Source organism: Delphinapterus leucas, chromosome 3, assembly GCF_059928025.1.
Source record: "Delphinapterus leucas isolate spDelLeu-1000000601 "Yukka" chromosome 3, BTC_Dleu_Yukka2, whole genome shotgun sequence".
Lineage (NCBI taxonomy): Eukaryota > Metazoa > Chordata > Mammalia > Artiodactyla > Monodontidae > Delphinapterus > Delphinapterus leucas.
Window position 1 is genome coordinate 919,433 of NC_143131.1, and position 14,535 is coordinate 933,967.

The 14,535-nt window shown below is 43.3% G+C and overlaps 1 pseudogene; it reads left to right on the forward strand.

Moving 5' to 3' along the window:
• Positions 1-740: 740 nt before the first annotated feature.
• On the forward strand, positions 741-2,716 carry LOC149749486 (metabotropic glycine receptor pseudogene; annotated as a pseudogene).
• Positions 2,717-14,535: the final 11,819 nt, after the last annotated feature.

The window sequence follows — 14,535 nt, forward strand, 5'->3', positions numbered from 1 at the left end:
AGATGCTCGGGAGGACACGTCTCCATCCTACGTCCCTTCCCTCCGATTTAAGCCACAAATGAAAACTACTTTCTCCCTCTTTACCAGGCAAAAGGAAAGGCTGATTTAACTAAGCATGCAAGATGCCAACACCCTCCTCCTCGGTACATCCAAGTTTCCTTCGCTCTGAGCCACCACAAGTCTGCTTCTCCCTTCACTCCGCCCACCCCACCTCTCACCCCCTCAGGTTCCCGAGTCATCAGGGAACGCGAGCGGGTGAAAGGACTCAGCGAAGCTGCATTCCGCGCCACCGCCTCCTCCTGCGCCTCGGGTTCAGCACTGGACAGCTCCCGCACCAGCCCAACAAACGGCAGTCGGCTGATTGACAGAGGAGCCGGCCAAACAGGGCACAAGACGACTTGAAGCCGCCCTACCAGGGTTTGGTTGCGGCCAAGCCGCCTCTTTAAACCGGCTTTCCTCCCGAGAGCAGGGAGAGGCAGGAGTGTGGTTTGTGGCCAAACTTAAAGACTCCAATTAACCAGCTGCCTAGCCCTCGTGGTTCCGGAAAGACAAACGCCTTAAAAGAAACCCTAGCTGCTACGCTCGCGGTGCGGGTCTGGGCGCGCGCGCTCCGCGCCTCGGGGCGAAGCGGACGAGGAGGAGCCTGAGCCGGGAGGCGGGAACGACCTGCCACGGGCGAGACGATGGAGCAGTGTCTTTGGCGGCCGCGGCGGCGGCGGCAGCAGCAGCAGCAGCAGCAGCTCCTGAACACACCTCAATGAGAGCGGCGGTGGAAGCTGCTAAGCAGAAAGACGTAAGCAGGCCAACTATAGCTGCCGGCGGCGAGAGGGGATGTAAGGTGCCGGGCTCCAGGCTGCGAGGTGCGCAATCCCGAGCAGACCCATGGTGGAGCAGGAGCAGCCGGCGTTGCCACAGGTGATCTGATCTCCTGCGACGGTAGCTCAGTCAGCCGCGCGTATGTCAGAACATCCCTACTTTAAAGTCCTTTTGGACTGGGTGCCAGCTGAAAAGGGGGAAGACTCCTAGAAAAAGTCTTAGTGCTGATAGATTGACGGCCAAAATTTAAAAAGTGACTCCCTCCGTTACCTCCTCTCCTTGCTGCGAGGCAGATGGGAGCCATGGCTAACCCCTTACTCTGCTGCCTCCTGCTCGTTCACCTGGGATTGGGAGCTGCCGGCGCCAGCCGCGACCCTCCAAGTCGGACGGATTCCTCTCGATAGAAGGCCCTGAGGGCGAAGCAGCACGCCCAGCAGCCGGCTCGAGCCTCTGCCTCGGACCCCTCGGCTCCCTGGAGCCGCTCCACCGACGGCACCATCTTGGCGCAGAAAATCGCCGAGGAGGTGCCCATGGACGTGGCCTCTTACCTCTACACCGGGGACTCCCACCAGCTGAAGCGAGCCAACTGCTCCAGCCGCTACGAGTTGGCGGGCCTGCCGGGGAAGTCGCCTGCCCTAGCCAGCTCCCATTCCTCCTTGCACGGGGCGCTGGACACGCTGACACACGCCACCAACTTCCTCAACATGATGCTGTAGAGCAATAAGTCGCGGGAGCAGAACTCGCAGGACGACCTGGAGTGGTACCGGGCACTGGTGCGGAGCCTCCTGGAGGGTGAGCCCAGCATCTCCCGGGCGGCCATCACCTTCAGCACCGAGTCGCTGTCCGCCCCAGCCCCGCAGGTCTTCCTCCAGGCCACGCGCGAGGAGAGTCGCATCCTGCTCCAGGACCTGTCCTCCTCAGCACACCACCTGGCCAACGCCACGCTGGAGACCGAGTGGTTCCGCGGCCTCCGGCGCAAGTGGAGGACTCACTTGCACCGCCGCGGCTCCAATGAGGGGCCCCGGGGCCTGGGCCACAGCTGGCGGCGCAGGGACGGTCTTAGCGGGGACAAGAGCCACGTCAAGTGGTCTCCGCCTTATCTGGAGTGCGAGAACGGCAGTTACAAGCCCGGGTGGTTGGTCACTCTCTCCGCTGCTTTCTACGGGTTGCAGCCTAACCTGGTCCCGGAATTCAGGTAGGGAGGGAAAAAAGATCAAAGCAAAGCCTTCCTTCCGGGTTCATGGGTAGGTGCGCGTGTGGGGAAGGAACACTGTGGCTGTGACATTTAGGCCTCCCACCTTCAAAGCAGAGACCCAGGCTGAGGGACACCCCACGCAGGCGCAAGTGCTTAGGGACAAGAAGTGCCCCGCATTTGTCAGCTTCAGACACTCAGCAAAAGCTTTTCTCTCAAATCAGTTCCCCTGCAAGGGGCAAGGGACGGGAGCTCTTGGTAGAGCTGAGAGATGCCCTATGTTTCTCTCTAGCCCTCGGGAGAGCAGGGAGGGGAGTTCCCGGTCAGGGGTGATGCACTGCACCCTGGCAAGCTCAGGGCATGCCAGCCAGGCACAGAGTGGCGTGCCAACTCACAAGAGTAGGAAAGGGAGTGGGAAGAAAAGAGTTCGTTATTCCCGCTACTTCGGGATAGCCTCTACCTACTTCCTCCTATGTGTGTAGTTTGAGGCGCCAGTCTGTTGTTAGTCAGTTACCAGAGCGCCTAATGAAAACGCTGCAATCCCCTGGGCAGTTCTGTCCCTTCAGCAGTGAGTCAGTCCCAGCAGCACAGCTGTCTCTAGGATCCATACTTTGCAGTTTGACAGGTGCGCTCCTTCTACTTGTCTCCCTCCTTCCCTCAACCCATCTCCCATTCCTTGGTCCCCTCTTTCTCCTGTTTTCTGTGTTAGGCACGCCTAGGGGTTCTCTGGCCCTTCACATACACACACTTTATAAATGAACCTGGTTGAGTCATCCTAGGGAGGGAGGGATCAGTTCTCACTGAATGTACTCAGGGAGCTCAGAGAAAATTTAGTAACAGTTCTGTATTTCCTGCCTCAAGGTGTAGCATTTGTGGGAAGATGAGAATTTGCAGATTAGCAGGTGGTAACTTGTGCCCTGGGACGTGCCTGATTTTTGAGGTGAGGGACTTTTAGAAGTAGCCCTGTTGAGTGAACATGAGGAACAGGAAGGAAAGAGTGGAAACTCCAAAGAAGGCCTGGGAGAAGGCCACAGATTGACTGGTATCCTCCCCAATTCCCAATGGGAAGAAGGTCTTGGGGGTTGAGGTTGCTTCTGTACTTTTTGGGAAACTGGGCAAAAGTGAGAAACCTATGTGTGTTTTAATGCCCTTTTGGTACAACAAGGACAGGATGATGACCTGGTGAAAGTTACCAGGGGGAGTACTGGGTGGGCAAATGGGAGGAGTCAGAAAGCTTATTTGTCTTGGCACTGTTATTTACTGCTGAATGACCTCGAGAAAGTTGCTTAATCTCTCTGGGCCTCAACAACTTACCTATCAAGTAAGGGAGTTGAACTAGATGGTCTCTAGGGAGCCATCCAGTTATAAAACTCTGTGGCTTTTAATGCTGGCAACACTTGAGAAGGTATAAATGAAAAGTAACCTCCTTTCTCTAATTCTGTATGACCATATTAAATGTTTTTTGTGTGTGTCTATCTCTTTAAAGGATCTTGTCTTAAACCAGCGTAACTCTTTCCTACTTTAAGGATAATCTTACTTCCTCCTGACTTCTGTAGGATCCTATTAGTAAAAGCTGAGCCCAGCTTTGAGTCTTTGCTATATTATTTGCTCAGAAAAGATCTGCAGATGCCATTCACTGCTAGAAAATTGCTTTTGGCCTTCGCATAAGCCTTTTCAGGGAGTCCCAGGGCCCAGGACTGAAAGATCAGTTGATCAATCGATCGATTGATCTATCCATTCACCCAGCTTACTAACGTGTATTGATACTTTATGTTAGGCTCTGTGCTAACTGCTTTGCATGTATTATCTTGATTAAGCCTCACGACAAACCTGAGTTAGGTTTTATTAGTTTCCCCGTTTTACAGAAAAGGAACCTGAAGCACAGAGAGATTAAGCTTCTTTCCTAAGATCACGCAGCAGTTAAGCAGCAGAGTCGGGATTTGAGCTCGACTCACACTTTTAACCACTATGCTAAACTCTGTCTCATGAAGGTGTCCTAGGAATGCTGCATGTATTGCAGCTGCTGCATAAAAATATATGTATTTTCAAGGGTCAGATGTGAGACTGGGGATGAGAACCATTCATTTTCAGAAGTATTTCTCATAAGGCTCAGAAACCACAGGTCACCTACATGAACTCAGGCCTTCCGCAGGCCAAGATAAAAGGCCGAGACACCAGGGGTCATGTTGTGTAGGCTCACACGACCCGATCTAATTTTTGGACTATGTTCAGAAAATAGATTGTTTCCTCTGGCTGAGTCTCTTTAAGTGCCTTCCTAGTCATCGATGGTGTTCTTTAGCCAAGGCACGAAGCCAGGCCATTTAGTGTGTGGCTCTCTACAGAATCTGGCTCCTCCTAGCAGCACGCATGAAGAGCAGAATAAGTGCTCTCCTGTGAGTACTTTTGCCCCATGTCCCATGCTCCTCAAGTACTGTATTGAGGATTCGCACAGATGTTAATTATAGGAACTGGAAGAAATCTTAGATCAGATGGTTCTTCCTGTTTCATAAAGAAACAGATAAGAAAGGTGAAGTGACTTGTCCAAGAATCACATATCGAGCTTTTAACAACAGCAGAAATAGGATCCAGGCCTTCTGCCTCTGGTTCACACTATGCCATATATATATATAAATTTCAACGGGCCTTTTCTGTCTCTTCATACTCATAAAAGGCAAATGTTTTTGATGTTGTTGATGTTTTATCACCTAAGATGTGTATTCTAAACTTTTATAACGTAAGTGAATAATATTGTACAGGTATGGTAACAGGTAAACCTCAAATGAATTTCTGAGAAACCATGACTAGGCTCTAATCATGATTTTAAATCTATGTTGAATCTATAGAGTGTTATTTGCAAAAAGCCTTATCTGTAATAAAAAAAATTTGCTAATGATTTCCTCATGGAAGAGAAGAGGAGGATAAACTTTGTAGTTAAGACTTTCATTTAACTTCAGTTACTATTTCAGCTAATATTTCGCCAGGTCTTACTTACAAGGTTCAAGATTTAAATTATATTTTATTTTTAGAGAATTCAAATCTGAAATATGAAATTCAAAAGTAATGTGGAAAACATGGTCAACTACCTTCTTATATTAATGCTTATCACTGTAAAACACCTCTCAGAATAAATTTTATTCCCCTCTGCTTCAGAATGACACAGGTTTCTTACATTTTAAGGCCTAGTGTAAGACTCACATGTGAAGAGAAGTTTATTGCTCTTTTTTTTCCCCCCCAAAATGGCATTAGTGTTTTACCTAAATGGCTCCTGAGTCTTGTTATAGACCTATAGTATAAACACTTAAGTTCTCATCTTCTATCCCAGCAAAAAAAAAAAGAGAGACTAACAATTTAAGGTATACTCTAAATTATTTTTATTTATCATCTTAGGTTTGTGATGTCCTTGCAGAGTTTTCTTCAAAGTTAAGTCCTTTGCTTTTGTATACTAATTTTTCTGTGTGGAACTTAAAGTACTATGGAGTTTGAGCCCATTCTAATGAACTCATAGACATATTCCTGGTGGTGGTTGGAACTGTTTAGTGCCTAGGATGAATATAAGGTACCTAAGTGTTTGTTGAATTTAAATTAAGGTAAAGGAACCTTTGGGAATTCTTACTTGATGAGCCGTAAGGGATTTTGGAATTCATTTGGTTTCTTTCCTCTTCTCATTGTACAGTGGAGGAAAGTAAGACCCAGAGGGCTAAAGGAATTTGCTAAGAGTGGCACAGCTCTTTTGTGGTGGGTTAGAATTAATGGGAACCAATATATATTGAGCATCTACTATGTGTCAGATGTTTTATAAATATCCCACTGCATGTAGTTCTTAGTATTCTCAGGTAGTTACAACTTCAGGAAAGTTGAGCAACTTGCCCAGGGCAACACAGCTAGTAAATTAGGGAGCGTGAATTAAATTTAGATCTATCTAGCTATGAGGCTTGTATTGTCTTTCTACTACCCTATGACGCTATCTCTTAATTACCAATTTTGTTTTCACCTTGTTATTAAAAATGTAACACGGTATTGGCTTGAAATAATTAATATATTTGGCCAAATACGTGACAGACACTTGTTTTTTTGGCCAATCATATAATCAAGCATGTTGTATAGAGAGAAGAGTATTAGACTTGAGTCAGAACTTTGCCCTAAGTCCCAGTTTTGTCTCTGACTGGCTGTATTACCTGTCTGAAAATCAGTTTCTGCACAATTAAAACGTGGAAAGAGACTTGGCGATATCCATATACCTTTATAACTCTTTGTTCTATGAGTTCTTAAGCGACCTATCCAACGGGCAACAAGGAGGCTTTGGAAACAGGACTGATACACATAAATGCAGTACCTTGTGGAAATGATATTGATGGGGGAGGAACGTGCAGAAGAAGAGGACACCAAATGAATGTCAGGTGTGCATTTTTCCACAATAGTGTGGAAACGCCTTTTTAGAAACTTACATAAGTAACATTGGTGTCACTGAGTCACTGACTCCTGAGGGGTTACTCCTCTCTCCTTCACAAACATGTGCCCACACACCTCCATCAGAGATTCTGGTATAGATCTCTGCAGATGGCAATTTACATAGTATTAGAGAAATGACCATCTTGCTCTAGGCCAAACATACCCTGTCTCTCTTGTGGGTACTGGTAGTGGTGAAGAGGTTACCTACAGGAACACGACAGAGCTGTCTACCTGGGTAATGGATCAGAGTTTTTAGATGGACTTCTGCTATTGAGGCTTTTGAGTCTCAATTATTTCATCTTTAAGCTGTGAATAGTAAAGTGTATCTTTGGGATTTTGTAAAGACTAAATGAAGGACTGTTATCACACAGGAAGTTCAGTAAATATTTTGTGTCACAGCGTCTGTCTTCCTAAATACTGAACACTTTTAGTTGTATTAAAGTCACATGATTTATAGTAATTTATAATTTATATAATGACTTAGTTTCATTCCTATTATTGCGAAGGCTTGTAATTACAGTGGATCACGGGGGAAATACTGGCCTTGGAGACAGGAGACATTGACCCCAGCCTGGACCACATCCTTGGCTATGGTGCTCCCATGGGCAGCAGTTGCCTTTCTAATCCTGTTTCCTCATCTGTAAGTTAAAGGGGGCTGGACTAGGTGACCTGTTGGGCTCCTTATAATCTAAAAGTCTATGATTATGTACATAACTAAATGTGTCACTTTAACTTGTGAAGTTTCGATGGTTGTGCTGAAACCAGTTAATGTATCCTCACCTGAATGCAGATCATGTTCATATATGTTCAGTGTTTAACTTTATCATGGTCATTTACTCACAGGCTATTTAGAGAAAGCCCTCTCGGTGTACACTGGATTAAGTATACATACTAAGGGAAATGAGAACTCCATTTCAAAATAAGAATAAGCATGATCTGAGTTTCTAGATCTTGAAAGATCACCTGAAATTTACTTAAAGTCAACAAGAAGCTGTTTCACAGATTTCTAAACCAAGGGCCTCAGTACACTTGTGTAATTTCCCCCAAGGTAATCAATGTTTAGGCATCCTGAAGCTCCTACTTACTGTTTAAAAACAACCTGTCTCTGACTTAACTCTGTAGTTGGTGTTAATACTTCAAAGGAGGCTATTTAGTGTGGTGTAGCAGTGGTACAGCATTATCTTGCCACCTTCTAGAACACGCATTCGGAAGCTGAAATGGGATTTCAAGACTGCTAAATAAATGACAGGAGTTTGGGCCTCCCCTCTGGGGAGAGAACTCATGCCTCACAAGACTGATTTTATGGCCTCAATTGCTGGCTAAGTCAAATTTTACTTTCAACTTCATAAAAGCATCAGTTTTTGTTCACTGTTCAGGGTTTTAAGGCTACCTTTTTCCAAGATGCACCGTGTTTTATGATTATATTGTAATATACTGGGATGCCAAGAAGTATGCTGTTGGTGTTATTTGTACTTGGTTGGTACAGAAGCATTAGGGCCTTGTTTGTCTTCTCTATTCAGCTCTGGATTGATGTTCACAGGGTTATTTAAACAGAATTACTGAAACAGTACATTGGAATTTTGATAACTTTAGCAGCTTGATGGCCACTATGTGCAAACAGGCAGTTCAGCGGTCTTGGGACTATGTTTCGGACACTTTGCAGACAACAGCATCATTAGGCTCTTGCCCAGCACAGCTATGGCACATACGTACATTGGCTTGTTTTGCTGGTCTTTTAGTATTATTCGTTTTTCAAGTTTTAGCAAGAAACCTTTTCTGGTGTAATTTCTACTTTGGCTGGGCATTTACTCATCTAACAAGTCTTTCTTCCTAAAACTTGACCTATGAAAAGATTTAGGTGGATAGGCTGTTCTATAAAATACTTCTTCAGTTTAGGAAAAAATTAATGCTCTTGGCTAAAAGTCTTTCTCAGGTACCCACCCCCCCAGCCCCATTTTCTACAATACCAAACTTAGTGTAGGAACCATGACTGACTTTCTCTTTTACACCAAAGGATATTATAGTGTCTCAAAGCAATCACAGGAGTCACCTAGTTTTATTACCTTCATTATAGGTAGAATTTATAGAAAACAGAGATTAGCTTAAATGTGATCTGACCCCAAGATCATTTTCTCCAAAAAACAGTTTCCTTCCTTTTTATTAAAGAAGGCAGTCTCTTTCTCTTTTATAGTTAACTGATACTTATAATTAATTGAAATCCAGTTAATTTTTATTCATTATAATATCTCTTGTAACTTTCCCCCATTTAGAATAAGACAAAACAGGATTTAAAAAAAATCCTGTCCAGTTAGCAAAGTACCCAGTGCACTTATAACCTAAAAGGGAACTTAGAATTACATAAGATGTTGGTTTACTTTCTTAACCTGGTTTTCTCACCACTTATGTGTTTTCCAACGTGTATGCCTTATTACATTATCGTGGAAGGATTTTTATGGAATAACAAGACACATGGCTTTTATCTCAGAAAGAGGAAAAGGTATTGTAGTACAAAATAATGTATTTTATCAATTCTAAGATGTACCTTTTCCACATTTTGATGTCTCTCAAACTGAGATGTGTCTTAATGATTGGGGGCATGTCATTTCCAATTGGCATACACTTTTCTTTTAGTGGTACAGAATGTAATAGCATATCTTACAATTAATGGCATCTTATATTTGATGAACTGTGATATTAGAAAATGGGAAATTAAATTCCATGGTCTCTCCAACTATAAAGTTCTACTATCATCTATAAGCTATCAATATGCAGCAAAATATGCCTACATGGAAACAAAAAACCTAGACCTTACTGCTGTATATCAGATTGCTATTTGTCTTCATAATAATTTTTAAAACAAGACAAGCTATACTAAAACATGTAACCACACTGTCTTTTTAATATATGTGAAATACACAAAACATCGGGCCAGAAGCTGCAGAAACTTATTTTCAGAATAGGTGAGGTAAGGATTATCAAAATCTTTCCTACACCATCTGGCAAAGAGTTTCACTCACACTGTGGGGAGATGGATAGGACAGTGAGAATACAAGACCACTTATAAACTAAAAATAGAGGGACTAGATCTGTCTTTCCTTTCTAAAGTGCTTAGAGGTTTCAGGGTGGAAATAAAAGCTTTGTGGTGTAGCCGTGTAACTAGTTTTGGTTAAAGAGATTTAAATGGAATTGTGGAGGTATGTGTTTTTTCTCTTTCTTTTCTAGTCAGTTGCCGGGAATGGAATGAAGAGTTTGGCTGTCCCCTTATTTGATGCCTTAGACCACTGTGTAGAGCAGGGTGTCTCAACCTCAGAACTATCGACATTTGGGGCCAGATAACCCTTTTCTGTGGGGGCTTTTTTGCTGTAAGATGTTTAGCAGCACCCCTGACTCTACCCACAGGATGCCAGTAGCAACCTCCCTGCCCAGTGTGACAATCAAAAATGTCTACAAACATTGCCAAGTATCACCTAAGGGGTAAAAATGTCTCTGGTTGAAAGCAGCTGGTGTAGAGGGAACACATATAAAAATGCTATTCTGTGGCTATCCTATTTCAAGAGTTCTATATGTATCTATGTGTGTGTGTGTGTGTATGTGTGTGTGTGAGAGTGTGTGTGTGTGTGTGTGTGTGTGAGTTTGTCAGATCACATTTCTATTTGTTTGTCTGGAACATAAGATCACTGCATATATAGAATCTGACATGAATGAGAACTAGAAAATTTTGATGAATCGATGGAATATTAATTCACATTTAGATGTCATTAAGGCTCAAAAAGAACATCTGGCCAAATTATTTCCAGAACTTGTTGCTAAGCATGGATTTGCTACTTATATAGCTAAATGTCTCATTTTTAAGATTTCCCATTAAAGGATGCATTTGGAAAAGAAAATGTGTGTGTGTCTGTGTGTGTGTGTGCGTGTGTGTGTGCGTGTGTGTGTGCGAACCTCTGTGGGGACAAAGAGGAGAGAGGGAGAAAGTAGGGGGTAGAGAGGAGTGTGGACAGGGAACAAATGGAGATGAATGAAACGAAAAACAGTTAGCAATCTATGATAGTGTTTTACTTTTTCATGAAGCTCTGTTTACCACTGAGCACTTTCATAGTTCTGATGAAACTGAATTATTCTTTTCTAGCAAGTAGTGAGGAATCAAGTTCCTGACGATTTAATCATTATAAAGATAGGTTGGCTGTGCTTGCATTTCAGAACTTTATCTCAGGAAGTCAAAGCTATAAACAGGCTGATGCAGAGCTTATCCCATTAAAGGAATATTAATACCTTACAATATATATTCTTAAAATGCTCTGGTTTTTTTAATGATTTTTTGTTTTTTGGCTGCGCTGCATGGCTTGCAGGATCTTAGTTCCCCGACCAGGGATCCAACCCAGGCCCCCTACAGTGGAAGCTCGGACCCTAACAGCTGGACCACCAGGGAATTCCCTAAAATGCTCTGTTTGCCACTTTACCTTTATTGATTCAACTAGAAGCTGTTCATAATTTGAACATATTATAAATGAAATTTCCTAGAAGAAATAATTAAAATGACATATTATATAGACATTATTTAAGGCTTTAACATGTTTAAAGACAGTTTTTAACATTACTATGTTTAGAATCCTGTCAGAAGAAACCTTAAAAAATAACAATGGCTACATGATGGAAAAGAATGTTTAGGCTTTACAAATTACCATAGCACAAACTGATGCATGCCTACTTCCTCCTGTGCCATCCATAAACATGTAGTACATGTGAGCTTCAGGGGCAAGAAACGAGGAGCGTGCTGCTGTATACTGTGTTGATTACAGAGAAATGAGAGATGATGTTGTGAATGTTAAGAGATGAGACCAAAGCTCATGAAGAGAAAGATGAAGATTACTATTTATCTGGATAAGGCACACTTCAGAAAGCTGTTTCAGGTACTAACTTAATAATTAGATTTGTGGGAAGGCCCTCATATTACAGCCCTCTGAAAGTTATTTAGAAATCTATTTGTCTTTCCACTTTTTTGAGAAAGAAGCAAATAACAACTGGGGCATTCCTGAAAGAAACAATGTTCTAGTAAACATCCTGGGAAAGCTCCTTTTTGAAGAATTAGAATTTTAGAAGTAAAAAGGATTTTAGAGATCATGTAATCCAACTTATTTTTACTTTTACACATGAGGAAATTGAGACCCAGGGAAGTGGTGACCATCACTTGCACTGGCTATGGCTGCAGTGAACTTGTAGTTTAATAACAGGCACAGATAAAAAGACGCTGAGTCATCAAGTAAACGTTAATTTACGGTCATTATTCACTGATTACAAACTTAGCTGGGTATCAGGATCACCTGAAAAGCCTGATACTACATTCCTAGGCCCTTTCAGACCCTGTGAAGAAGACATGTGGGGACAGCTTCAGAAGTCTGTATCAAAAACAAAGTCTTGGGGCTTCCCTGGTGGCGCAGTGGTTAAGAATCCACCTGCCAATGCAGGGGACACAGGTTCGAGCCTTGGTCTGGGAAGATCCCACATGCCGCGGAGCAACTAAGCCTGTGTGCCACAACTACTGAGCTCGTGTGCCACAGCTACTGAGCTCGTGTGCCACAGCTACTGAAGCCAGCGCACCTAGAGCCCGTGCTCCACAACAAGAGAAGCCACTGCAATGAGAAGCCCGCGCACCGCAACTAAGAGTAGACCCGCTCGCCACAACTAGAGAAAGCCCACGTGCAGCAACGAAGACCCAACGCAGCCAAAAATAAATAAAAATAAAGTAAATTTCAAAAAAACAAAACAAAACAAAAACCAAAGTCTCCATAATTCACAAGGAGCTGGTCCTTAAACACAAACTTGGGAAAAATTAAACAGTATCTGATAAGCTTGAAACACATAAAATTCCTTTTAAACGATTTTAAGAGTAAGAATTAAGAGTTGTAAATACTTGGCAGCTTCAGCTGTAGTCGTCCAAAAACTTTGGCTGCCGGCCATGACCCTACTGGCAAGGGCAGAATGACTAGAAGGTTATGAAGGCAGGGGGATCACAGAGACTATCATGAGAGCAGCTGCCTCTGGTTGTTATAATTTGTCTCTTTATGTAAACATAATATTTCCCCAACCAGTTCTACAGGTCCTTCAAATGCAAGGACCACATTTCATGGCTTCCCATATTCACTGCCTCTTGAAAGTGCCTTGCATATTTCAGGAAGTATGGAATAGTGTCTAAGAAGAAGGGTTTTAGGATTAAAAACCTAGATTTGAATCTATGAGCTTCCACTTTCACTTACTGTGTGATACTGGGCAAGTTATTTCCTTCTGTGACTCAATTTCTTTATCTGCAAAGAGTACAGATTACACTGTAAAGAGTAAACAATCTTACCTATGTAAAGAGCTTAGCATAATGTATGGAATGTGTTATTTAAAAAAATAACGTGGGCTTCCCTGGTGGCACAGTGGTTGAGAGTCCGCCTGCCGACGCAGGAGACACGGGTTCATGCCCTGGTCCGGGAGGATCCCACATGCCGCGGAGCGGCTAGGCCCGTGAGCCATGGCCGCTGAGCCTGCGTGTCCGGAGCCTGTGCTCCGCAACGGGAGAGGCCACGGCAGTGAGAGGCCCGCGTACCGCAAAAAAAAAAATAAATAAATAAATAAAATAAAAATAAAATAATAACGTATATAACATGCGCCTGGCTAGGAGTATGGGTACTGAGGATATAACAGTGAAAATGACAGATAAAAATCCCTGTACCTGTGGATTTTTTTGGTGGGTGGGGGAATATAGATGACAAACAAGCAAGATAAATATAATTCTTGATACAAACAAATGCTATAAGAAAATAAATATGATGTGGTAAAGAATGGCTGAGAGGTAAGGCGTGTTGCAGTAAATAGGGTGATTAAGGAAAACCTCTCTGAAGATGTGACTCTGAGTTAAGAAATGAAGGATGAGGAGACAGCCATGAAACAAGCTTAAGCTTAGGAATCATGCTTGAGATAGGGCACAGCGAGAACAAAGGCCTTGAGATAGGAATGAGCTTCAAATGCTCTAAAAGCAGAAAGAAAGTCAATGTTGCTGGAATGTAGTGGGGGGGGGGTTGACATAGAAAATGAGAGTAAGGGATGTAGAAGGGGCTCAGTAAGTGGTTAAAATATAGAAACATGTTAAGGGCTCTACAAATGTCTAGCCCTGCAGTACTATGTAGATTGTGGGTGTATTTTCGTTTTCTTTGCTTTCCATTTTTCTTTCCTCCTTTCTGTCTTGGCCTTCCTGCCCAGTGCCTCCCTTAGCTCTGAGAGCGTGGGCTTTCCAGCTTCTCTGATGAGATCTCAGTCAAAGAAGCTATTTACAGCTGCTCCATTCTTGGCTGTGAATGAATACACGGAAAGAGTTGAGTGGTAAGGGAGGTAGAGATTGAAAATCTAGAATTTCTTGCAAAAATCAGCTGGGTACTTTTCTTGCTCCCTGGCTTAAACCTGTACGGTGAAACCCTTTCCAAACACAAACAGCAGGAGACTAAAGGCAGAGGCACAGCAGGCAAACTCAGGGGCAAAACACTTTTCTCCCTCACCAGCATGCCTGAGATGACATGCAGCGGGTCCCCTACCTCTCTCAAGCTTGCGGCGGGCAGGTCTTGTCGTTTGGCATTTCCCGCCTCACTCTGTTGTCTTTCATGGTGAGGACTAAGATGTCTGGTTAGGGGCTGCCTCAGAAAGTGCCAGTGAGAGGCACAAGATACAGAAGTGAGACTGGAAAAGCCAGAAGGGACACCACAAACATTTGGACATGAATTTGGAGGAAGCAGACTTTGTACCATAGGAAAGGAAGTATAGGCAGAAGTACATCTCTAATGAAGAGCATTATCTATGGAAAATTGGGATTATGAATTTTGGGGATTAAAATCATCACCATGATACACTGATGATGATACGATGATCAGCTTCTCTGACACGACAAATGTGAAACTTAGCTTCTTTATATTTCACTTTTCCTTTCTCTACTCTCTCCATTGTTTTATTAATTATATTTAAAATTTTTCTATTGGTTACCTTGACTTTTATATCCATCAATTTAAAATAGTATCTTCTATTCTTTTCTTTCTTTATGCTCCTAC